Raw genomic sequence first — 11,524 nt, 5'->3', positions numbered from 1 at the left:
AATTATATCCAGAGTTAGTGTTTTTGAGGGACGGTGAAATTCTGAAAACACACAGAGACTGGATTAGAGGGGTTGGTGGCCCTCCGGGAATGCACAGGAAGGGGCGCCTCATCCATATAAACACTTATATCCTGTCCTGTGTCAGATAGAGCACCTTGGACCATTGTCTGTGTGTTTGTGTGTGTCTGTATGTGACTAAAAAGCAAAAAAGGATACAGTAACAGCACAGTGGGTGGGTGAAATGGCAAAAAAAAAAAAAGTCTGGTCCAGTTGACCTCAATGAAAGACCCACACCTCAGAGTGAGGGGAGGACGGGTCAGGAGACGGGCAGCAGCGTGGGTTGGGGTAATAGCCCAGAGACTATTTGGGTCATAACGCTCTCATTACCATGACAACCTCAAAGCCCATTTCCTTTTAATGCCTGTTGCTCTTGTGTAGCTGCCCACCTGCTGCAACATGTCCACCTTGGAGAGAAGACGGCTTTCAAACACAGTCAAACTACAGCACATCACAGCTCTCCATCAAAAACACCACAATCACTGTTGAACTCACAAACCTCTCATATGTTTTTTTATTCAATGTGAAAAAAGAAATGTGATATCTAACCCTTAATATATTTTACTGCTGCAATTTTTAGTAGTTTATGTAATGGTCTCCATAAAACACAGTTCACTGATATTTACAGAAAAAAATCAAATTGGTTACACAAAACACCCCTTTTCCTTAAAATGTTCACTTATTTATATAAAGGTTTTTCCTTATCTTGGTTCTTATACTTAAGGAATCCCTTGAAGTTTGTTAAATCATTGCAAAAAAGACCTTTACAACAAAAGGAAAACAATGTAATGTATCTGACTATACCTTAACCACAGCAACTTTATGGTGATAAGTGAAGTGAATGAAGGTATGCCAAGAAGAGCATTCCACAACCGGTAGAACCCAATGGATACACTCATCAGCAATTGATTTTCCATTAAAGATTTCACTGTCATTCAGTTCAAGGTTCATGATTCATGATTTCAATTCACTCTAGTTTCTTGCCTCTCAAAGAGAAACAAGATTGTGGTCCTCCTGAGCACACTGCACAAAACAATTGAGATCAGTGATCCAGCCATCATCCTGGAACAACAAAGGTGGCATAGATAGACAACCTGGACAAGGTGACTAGAACTTAAAGCTGTATGAGGAAGAGTGCCTGCTGGCCAGAGGTCATCTTCCATAGCATCATTGAAGTGTCCTCATAAAATGCCTTCACGATTTAGAAAAAGATCAACCCAACGTGGATGCCGGATAAGCAGAACAAGAGGAGGGTGTTCCTGGAGCAACTGGGAAAGGCACTTGTAACCCCACACATTCAAAAAGGGGGGGCCTGCCCCGCACAGCAGCCATTACAGCACTTGTGAAAACTGTTCAGGAGGCTGAATCTTGTCCTGGTCCACCTGAGTCTACAGCTGGGGTAGGCAAGAAAAGGAGATGCCAGTTCTGCTGAAGAGGGACTGTAAATACATCTGCAAAGTCCATGCACACACACTTGCATTCTGTCCTACATGTGCTAATTAGAGTGGTTTGACTTGCAGGGGAAAACTAGTATTGTGTGGTTGAATTCCTCAATGTACATGTAGTATATAAGAATATATCACTATGTTGCCAAAAAAGTTCAAGACTTATTGTTTCTCTTCAATAAAATCCATTCAAAACTACCTTTTTCACATTTATGCTTCTTTCTTAGGGTATACAAGTACTACCTCTTGTTAGAAAAAAAAAAAGTTCACATCTTTGCAGTACCTTTAATAAATGATAATAATCAGCTCTAATTTAGTGGAGGTAAATGATGGATGTATTGTAATAAAAAACAAATGTGTGTCCACTGATTAAATGCAGTCTTTTTGTACTATGGAGAAGAAAACCCAGATGAACACAGTTTGTGATGAATGACAGGTTGTTTCCTCATGCAAAATTAAAATAAGCTGCTTTATTTAAAGGGTTTAGTGAAGGTGGGTCATTTTTTACCCTTAGGACAAGGGGATTATACAGAATGAGGGACCATCATCAGGATTCAAGCACCTGTACAATATGAAGATACTGTAGTGAACAATTTATTCAGCTGAAAGAAATAATAATGTGCTATAAATAAAGAATGATTCCACAAAATATCATAATTAGCTAATTTTATTTGTTACTGCAATATATATGCCCAGAGTGGAACATTTGTCTCTGTACTGTCCTCCTAATGGTGTTCTCTAACCAAAACTAGACAGCCAGCCAAACTCCCTTTATGAGCAACACGAGAGTCAGGATGTAGCTTTCTAGCTCCAGGTTTAATGTAGACTCTTGTTGAGCATGTTAACATAAGAAGGTGTAAAACTGAAACAACAGAAATAACATTGAATGAATTACTATATAAATCGTGAATGTACAGACAGTATGTCTACTAAAACACAACATATGAAGGCAGAATTACACAAACTGTTTAAAATAAAGTAAATGTATCTTATATACTTCTGTGGCATGATATAATGAACATGCTAGGGACACAAATCAACCATCAACATTAATCTAATACAACATGAAAACATCCCAGCGATTACAAATATTAATCAAAACTGAAATATATCCTTGCAAATAATAAATGTTACTTATAGGCAATGCTTACGATGGCTCAAAACAAAAGGATTGCAACAGATGTGAGGACAGCGTGTTGATCTGCTGAGATCTTAATTACAACTGAAAACATGTTCCTGTTTCTTTTTTGCTCTACTTCAATACCACAACTGACCAGGGAGGCGCTATAACAATTCAAACATTAACTAACTGCCTGGGAGGCAGAACAGTCTCTTTTCATCTCCTTTTCATGCACTGGTTAGCGATGGTGCAAATATTGTAGACAGTTCATGAAATACTATTGAATAGATTTAGCACTTGTTCAGCACTAGGTGCTATTGCTAATAAAGATACATAAAGGACAACTTGTATGATAAATGAAAAGGTTAGTCGTGTTTTTGTTTAAAACAGCTGCGAGAGAATTCAACATTAATGAATCAATGGTACGGAAGTGGAGGAAGCAAGAAGATGACCTGCGCCAAGTAAAGAAGACCAAAAAGAGTTTCCGAGGGAACAAAGCGAGATTGCCACAGTTAGAGGACAAAATTGAACAGTGGGTTATTGAACAGAGAACAGCAGGTAGAAGCGTCTCTACAGTCTCTATTCAACTCAAGGCAACAGCGCTAGCATGTGACATAAAGATCAATGACTTTTGAGGAGGTTCTTCTTGGTTCTTCCGTATTATGAAAAGGCGTAATCTCTCCATCCGCACAAGAACTACGATCTCGCAGCAACTGCCAAAGGATTATGAAGAAAAGCTGGCCATTTTCCGCACCTACTGCAAGAACAAGATCACTGAAAAGAAGATCTGGCCAGAACACATCACCAACATGGACGAGGTCCCCCTCACCTTTGACATCCCCGTGAACCGTAGTTCCTTCACTGTAGTTCTCGGTTGCCAGGCTAATGACCAGAAACTACCACCCATGGTCATTTTCAAAAGGAACACTTTGGCAAAAGAAAAGTTTCTGGTCGGCGTCATCATCAAGGCTACCCCAAAGGGCTGGATGGACAAGGAGAAGATGAGTGAGTGGCTGAGAGAAGTTTATGTCAAGAGACCGGATGGCTGTTTCCACAAATCTCCATCCCTATTGATCCATGCGCACCCATCTCACCGATACTGTCAAAACCCAAGTGAAGCAAACTAATTCGGTGCTTGCCATCATTCCGGGTGGATTAACCAAAGAACTCCAACCACTAGATATTGGTGTCAACAGGTCGTTCAAAGTTAAATTGCGAGCTGCGTGGGAGCATTGGATGACAGAAGGCGAACACACATTCACCAAGACAGGGAGGCAACGCCGGGCGAGTTACGCTTCTATCTGCCAATGGATCGTGGATGCCTGGGCTAAGGTATCACTGTCAAGTGTCGTCCGAGCTTTCACGAAGGCTGGAATCATCACTGAACAGCCAAGTACCAGTAACAGCAACGAGACTGACTCGGATAATGACGAGAGGGATCCGGGCATGCTTGCCGGAACTTTTGGAAGCAGCACAAGAAGTGGGCTTACCAGTCCTGAAAATTGGCTGAGTTTTAAGCACGTGATGGGTGGCCAGCAACTTCCATGCTGTAAAGGCTGTGTGGAAGCCATATGAAGACTGAACCAGACACTTTGAAAATGCTGTAGGAGACCAAACAAAAAACATACATGAAAACAAGTGCCTCTAATTTGAATGTGAAATGCTTTGTGATTTCAACATTGTGGACACAAGCAGCTGGCCATCAACACCTAGCAAACAACTGTGCAGGCAGTTCAAACGTTGCGAATACCAAGCATTTCATTTTATGAGAGATTTCCTTGAGCACCCACATAGTAAGCCTGAAAGCCTGAAATCATTCATACGATGCAGACTATCCCTTACAGCACAGCTGAGTTCAAAAGAGGTTCCAGTCTTATGAACACTGTATGCACGGACAAGAGATCTACAATGTTGTTGACCAATGTAAGTAATTTGATGATCATCAGTATCAGTGGGCCTCGTGTAAGTCTTTTTGAGTCAAAGGAGTATGTCACAACATAGTTGAGAAGCAATTGCTCTGCCATGCAAGCAAGGAGGCAAAGCACACCTCAGATGCATAAATACAAATATTTGAAAAGCTTTGTAGAATACTAAGCTATAGTTGCCCCATGCACCCCCTTCCTACCCCCCTGACCTCAAACGTACATTAGGCCAGTGCCAGTGATCCCACGCTTCCCCTTCTCACCACCCCAAGGACACTACCAGCAAAAAGAAGAAACCAGTTGGAACAGGAGCTGGGTTGCTGTAAGTGTCCTGTCCTTTTTTCAGGGTTTGTGGGCTAATATACAGTGAACCCATTATGCATAATTTGATGACTTTGAAAAGTATCTATTCAGCCTTTATTTATTTAGCAGTTCCTTATTTTGCAGTATCAGTTCTTGGATGCTTTCCCCTTGCATTCAATCTGTTACACAGCCCAAGTTTGACAATAGTTTGGAACATACTGCTTTAATTCCTCTCCTTTCCTCTTTGTATTTTTTTTCTCACTCTCATCCCAACTACAATTAAGAAGCCCAAAGATCTATCATTGTGATGAACCCCCATGTGAAGCGCCCCATTGACTGTCAAAGCAGTGAATGACTGTCTCCTCCAGCTATACGAAATCACCAGGGAAGGTGATTAACACTAAAACAGTAGAAAATCAGTCTAAATTGTTTAAATCTCTCCAGCTGTAAATGTCACTGGCTGTTAAAGTCTTGTGTTGCTTATAATAAATTGTTGATAATACATGCCCCGTCTTTCAAAATGCTCTTAATTATAAGTGGATGCATGTAAGCTACTATGTGCTTTAGTGAGTGTGGTGGTTTTTATCGGGTGTTGGTCTGGGACAGGTGAGTGAGAGGCTGGGAAGAAATCATCACAGCGTAACCATTTTAAAAATATCATGCACTGTCATAAAAATGTTAAGTTAAAGGTGTTCTTTAAATAAGATTAAAAGACGTGGTTAAAATAGGGTTGAAAGGCTACATTAAAGATTAAGGTACAGTAATATTTTTCTAAAAACATACAGAGGTAAACTTAAAAATGTTAAGCTTATTAGCTTATTTTATAGGGTTCACGGTTTTAAGAGGAAGTGATATGTGTGATTAAGAGTAATACTTGTCATACACATTCATTGGTCAATGAGATACAGATAAGTTAGAGACACTCGGCAAAAGAGGAAGTGACTGTGTTGAAAAAATGTTTTGCTTTCCTGACAAAGTGGCGACTGAAAAAGTTTGTTCATGTCAGACAAGTATGTAATTTGTGTCTGAGACACTTTCTACTCTACAGTCTTTTCCAAGGTATTATTTCTGCATACTGTGTGTAAGCAGCTGGAAATATTTCTGCGCGAAATTTGTTTACTTTTGCGCATTAGCTTCCCAGTTAACTCATTAGCATACTGTGTATGTATTAGCATTCATTAGCTAAGGAAATGGACTATTAGCCACTGCACAGCTAACCCAGCTCATGCTAAAAAGCCACAGTTCACCCTTCACGACCTAGAAACTTTGAAGATTTAGCAGAAAGAGGACACACAGCTTGCTCAAGACCAAGAGACAGTAATGCTACAAAGAACACCCCATCACACCCACCTGCTGTCTTGTCTCCACCGTCTTGGGACACCTGTTTAACTGCCATGCTCTTCACAGAGGATCAACAGACTGATATAAACTGCATATTGGATTGTTTACACTGAATTAAGGTACCACTCTTTCATTTTATGTTTTTTGAGTGAAATGGTCATTCAGCTTCTGAGCCACTCCGCCCCCAAGCTTTGCATCAGGCCTGAAACATGGGTTTTTGTGTGTGCTAAGTGCTGAGCAACTCAGTGTGAGTTTAAATTAAAGGTACATCTCGTATAATTTACCTGAATAGACACCAAACTAAAAGGGGTTAAATGTTATTTCCTGTAATTTCATGTTGCTATTAATTAGTGAATAATGATAATTGTATTATTTTAAAACTGATTTCAGTGTAATGATTGTGTTTGATGATTGGTTATCACTGCAGAGATAAATATGGGATAAATAAGCACAAGAAATAAATAACAGCCATACATGTATTTACATTTACCACACTAAGTGCTAATTACTCACCTGCTACCTACAGTGTTTTTAGTAAATACAGATACTTAATAAAATTAATTAAAATAAAATAAGAATAGTTGGGCAACAACACTATATCCAGTACAATAAACTAGACTACATCACTGCATGGATTTCTATTGAATTTGATACAGAAATCTATGTTATCCACAGTGTAAATTGTAATCACTTCTTTTCATCTATGGCCATCATCGGATCTTAATCGAAATGTGTCATTTATGACTCCTCAAGTGCACTTTGTATTCGCATGTGTTAGCATGCTAACATGTCAAGCTAACATAGTGTTAGCCCTGCCCTAAACGTAATTTTTCAATGTTGTGATGAATAGAGACAAACTTCATTGATACCCATTGTATTGACAAGGTTACGCACAATCTCATTTCAACAGGAAGAGTGGGCTCAAACATGGCAACAGCAGACCTACCGCAAATAGCAGCAGCTGGTGTTAATGCCTTTTCTGCAGAGAAGATGCCAAGGACATGCAACAGCAACTACTGTGCACTCACAGAAATAGCATTTCCATGACATGATTTTTTCATTAATTTGTAAGGTTTCATTGATTAATCTCTCAATCTTTCTATTGAACTATTTGTTGTTTTTAATATATGTTAAAGTTGTTATAAAGGTGTTCATAGTTATACTACAATGTTATTCTGAAATTCAGTTTTAAAATGCTCAAATAGTAAAAGTATGAACTAAATAATGTCAGTACAGTAAATATTTAAAAAGATTGTGTTGTTAAATACTATAATCAAATTCCGATATGCTTGTATGTCAGATACAAAGATATGTTATAAAAAATGAAAAACAAGCATCAAGAATAATGTTTGCTTTTATAATATTACACAAATGTGTTAATCATGCATATAATTTGATTCATATCAGAACAATCATGAATGTGATACATCACCAAACAAGCCACATACACACACACAAACACGCACGCACCCACACACAGAATAAAAATGTATTAAAAAACGTGTGTGTGTGTGTGTATAATATATATACATATACACACCCACATATATATATATATATACACATGTCAGTCTTAGGAGAATATTTCATGTCTGATTATTGATGTGGTTGCATGTGCATGATTGTTAAGTGGTGAGGTATCGCATACAAAGTAGACACAAGTGGAGCTGGCTTTATTTTACTTTGTATGTATTGGCAATAGAAACTTGTAAGAATGTGAAGGATGAAGCCAGACCTTGCTCAAAAACCCCTGCTGTTGTAGGCTTTTCTTCTGTATGTGCTCTGGTAAATAAGTCACTGGCTGCTCATTGCTGAATTTAGTCACTCTTGCACCTTCTGTGAGGATATTTAGCTATAAACACTTGAAAAACTCATTAGTAGTATTCACTAGCTCAGCAGATGTATATTGACATCAACAAACAGTAAATGGTTTCTGAAACAAAACCAGTACTAATAGAAGTTTTTTTTAAAGTAAGATAAGTTATTAAAGTTGATAAAACAAAAAGTGAAAACAAATTGACAGTGAAAGTGTACCATCATTAAAACAAGATAGTCACAATCAAAGCCAAGTAATAATATTTTTGAAATGTTGTACTGTACTGTACTAATGAGTTCTCTTACTATAGTGGGAGTTTTTTATATTATAGATTATGAGAAAAAAAACAAGGTTTAAAGCCTTTGTTGAGTTTAACCCAGTGATTACAACCCCCAATTGATGTTTCTGTCTTTAGATCCAGAGGGATTATATTATAGTTTGAGTCCAAAGATGCAGGAGGCGGGTTCCCAGTGGGTCTGATGTGTATGTCATTTTGAGCCGTAAGACTCTGGATCTGAGGTCTCTACAAGAAACTTATTTTGGCAGCATATCAACTATAAAGCCTGGGGGAAAGATGACTTAAAGACAGATATTTAGATCTTCAAATATATACTCAGACAAACTGTAAGCCAAAGCAGAGACTTCATATACTCAACTAGTGTGTGCTCTTCTCCTTGCTCCAGTTAAAACAGTGACAGCATGATTTTGTACCACTTCCAACTAGTAACCTTGGAGGAGACCTACTTGAAATTACTGCTAAAATTTAACTTGTCACCTGTTTAGCCAGAGAAACGCAAGGTCTTACCAAACCCTACTTCAAAGCTGTTGTATGAGAAACGCCAGGTTAAGAGCCTGGGTGTCGTCCTTGACAGCTCTCTGTCATTCCAGACTCACATTAATAAGGTTACCCAGTCAGCCTACTTCCATCTTCGCAATATCAACCGCCTCCGTCCGTCCCTCACTTCCAACAGCGCTGCCATCCTGGTCCACACTCTAGTTACATCCCGCCTAGACTATTGCAACTCCCTCCTCTTCGGTCTCCCCCACAAGTCCCTCCGTAAGCTCCAACTGGTCCAGAACTCAGCTGCTCGTATTGTCTCCAGAACTCCATCCATCAATCATATCACTCCTGTTCTTCAACAACTTCACTGGCTTCCTGTCAAATTTCGCATAGACTTCAAAATCCTGCTTCACACTTTCAAGGCCATCCACAACCTCGCCCCCCCATACCTCTCTGACCTCCTCCACATCAACACTCCCTCCCGGGCACTCAGATCAGCCTCCTCCATCAGCCTCGCTGTTCCCTCTGCCCGTCTGTCCACCATGGGGTCCAGAGCCTTCAGCCGCTCTGCCCCCCGCCTCTGGAACTCCCTTCCCCCCGACATCAGGAACATTACCTCTCTATCCATTTTCAAATCCCGTCTAAAAACCCACCTTTTCAAACTTTCATACTCACTTTAATTTGTCATCCATCCTGCAGTTTTCTGATTGTATTTGTTTTTTATTGCACTTACATGTGTCCCTTTTGGCTCTTTTAATTGTTTTTTTATCTGTATTGTAAGGCGACCTTGAGTGCCTTGAAAGGCGCCTTAAAAATAAAATGTATTATTATTATTATTATTATTTGTGGGGATGTTGATGTTTTGTAACATCGGCTGGTAAAAGGCACAGCATTGTACATTTTACAAATCGAGCAGGTCTTTTAACTGTTGTTAAGTTCGAGCCATGGATGTATTCTGAGCCAGTTAGACTGAAATTTGTCTTTGGACTGCTGCTTCACCTTAGTAATGTTACTGTTACCTGTCTGAGCATCCTGAGGATTAACATTGTTAATGTTGATATCAGTGGCGCTAGTGCCGTTTGCACTAGTCCTTTTGGGTTCTGCTCTTTTTTTCTGTGCAGGTTCCACTTCAGATGATATAGTTTTATGTTTTAGCCAGTGGGCCATCTTTGTATCCCTTCAAGTTGCAATGCTTGGAGGCTTATCTGTATATGCTAGGGAGATATGCTGCAGCAGCAGAGGGGTCTCGTAGCCTTGCAGAGAGCAGGAGTGAGTGTTTCCCAAGTGTGTCGTCCAGAGCGGAAGTCGGAACGCGGTGCTTCCGGCCAGTTGTCCTGCATTCTGCACCAGTGTTAACATGGGCTGAACATTAATATACCTCGCTGTAAATGTGATTTGCAGGAATCGATTAAACTATACGCTAACCTACATTGAAACTTCAGGCCCTGTGGCTAGACATTGTGAAGGGAAAATGAAACAGTATGCTTTTTGAAAATCTGGATAAATGCACTTTAACATTCAGGGGCTTCAGTCTGGTCTGATCTTCCTCACATATGCACAGGTTCTGTTTCAACACTGCTGTGATTAAATGTATCTCAGTAAGCCTTGCGACTGAGATTGAGATTGAACATCTGCACGTCTGATTTGATGAGTAATAGGCCTCACTCCATTATGTCTGGTGTCCTATCTGTTTTTGTGGCAGGTGGTAATGATGTCCTCTCACATGCTTCACCCTGTGGATAATGGCTGTGGCGAGGCTGGTGCGTAGGGCGAGATGAAGCAGAATAGTCGGCATAGCTTGGTCCAGGGTGCAATCGTCGAGCAGCCTTGTCTAGTCATCTCGCTCTGATTCTAGGCTAGCACGGTTATGTCAGCGTAGCGTGTAGCTCATTTCACACTGTTATTCTCTTTCTCTTATCAAGATCTGCTATCTGCCAGATTGAGTTTAGAAGAACACAATTAAGTATTTTTTCCTAGTGGGATGAGAAGTTAGAGGATTGGATAACTTTTTTTCTGTTGTTTTCAATGGCAAGAGTTCAGCTTAACCTCAAATCCTGCTCTGATACAATAGCATTTATAGTGCCAGAATGCTTGCATCTCTTTTATCATTCTGACAGAGCTTAAGGTCTGTCTGAAAGTAATTCAGCATTCCTTCATTTCCAACTTTAAAACATTTTGATTTTGCAAAAATCTCTCTGAGGAGGAAGCAGGGGTTTGTAGGTTTCAGTACTGATTTAAAAAAGAAAAAAAACTAAACTGTACTATGGCTGATAATTGCTCCACGCCTGTCAGTGTTCTCCTTATGAATTTCCTGTGTGCCCTGTCTCTGTGACAGCTAGGAGCAGAGCCACGGTGTCAGCTGCTTCATGGATGAGGACATCATGGAGGCCCGAGAGCCAGATAGCTCAATTACACAGCGCTGCTTCTCCTGTACTACTAACGACAGATTGACTGGTCGGATGGAGATATTTAAAGGTGTACAGACACACACACACACATACCTTGCCGAATGCAAGTCAAGTCCTCAGTTCAGCCTGAGTGCCTCTGTGTCGTAGTTTGTGCATATGTGTGTGTGTTTCTCTGTCGGGCCCTGCAGTGGACAGTGCTGACCTGCTAGGGAGAAGAGAGGAGGAGAAGGGGAGTGGAAAAGCCAATTAAAGGAAAGATCACTTGTGTGTCTGCTGGAGTGTCTCTGAGAGCCTCTCGCGGTTAACCTTTCCAGCTGGAGAGTGAGGAAAC

Source organism: Scomber scombrus, chromosome 3, assembly GCF_963691925.1.
Source record: "Scomber scombrus chromosome 3, fScoSco1.1, whole genome shotgun sequence".
Lineage (NCBI taxonomy): Eukaryota > Metazoa > Chordata > Actinopteri > Scombriformes > Scombridae > Scomber > Scomber scombrus.
This window is presented reverse-complemented; position numbering follows the sequence as displayed.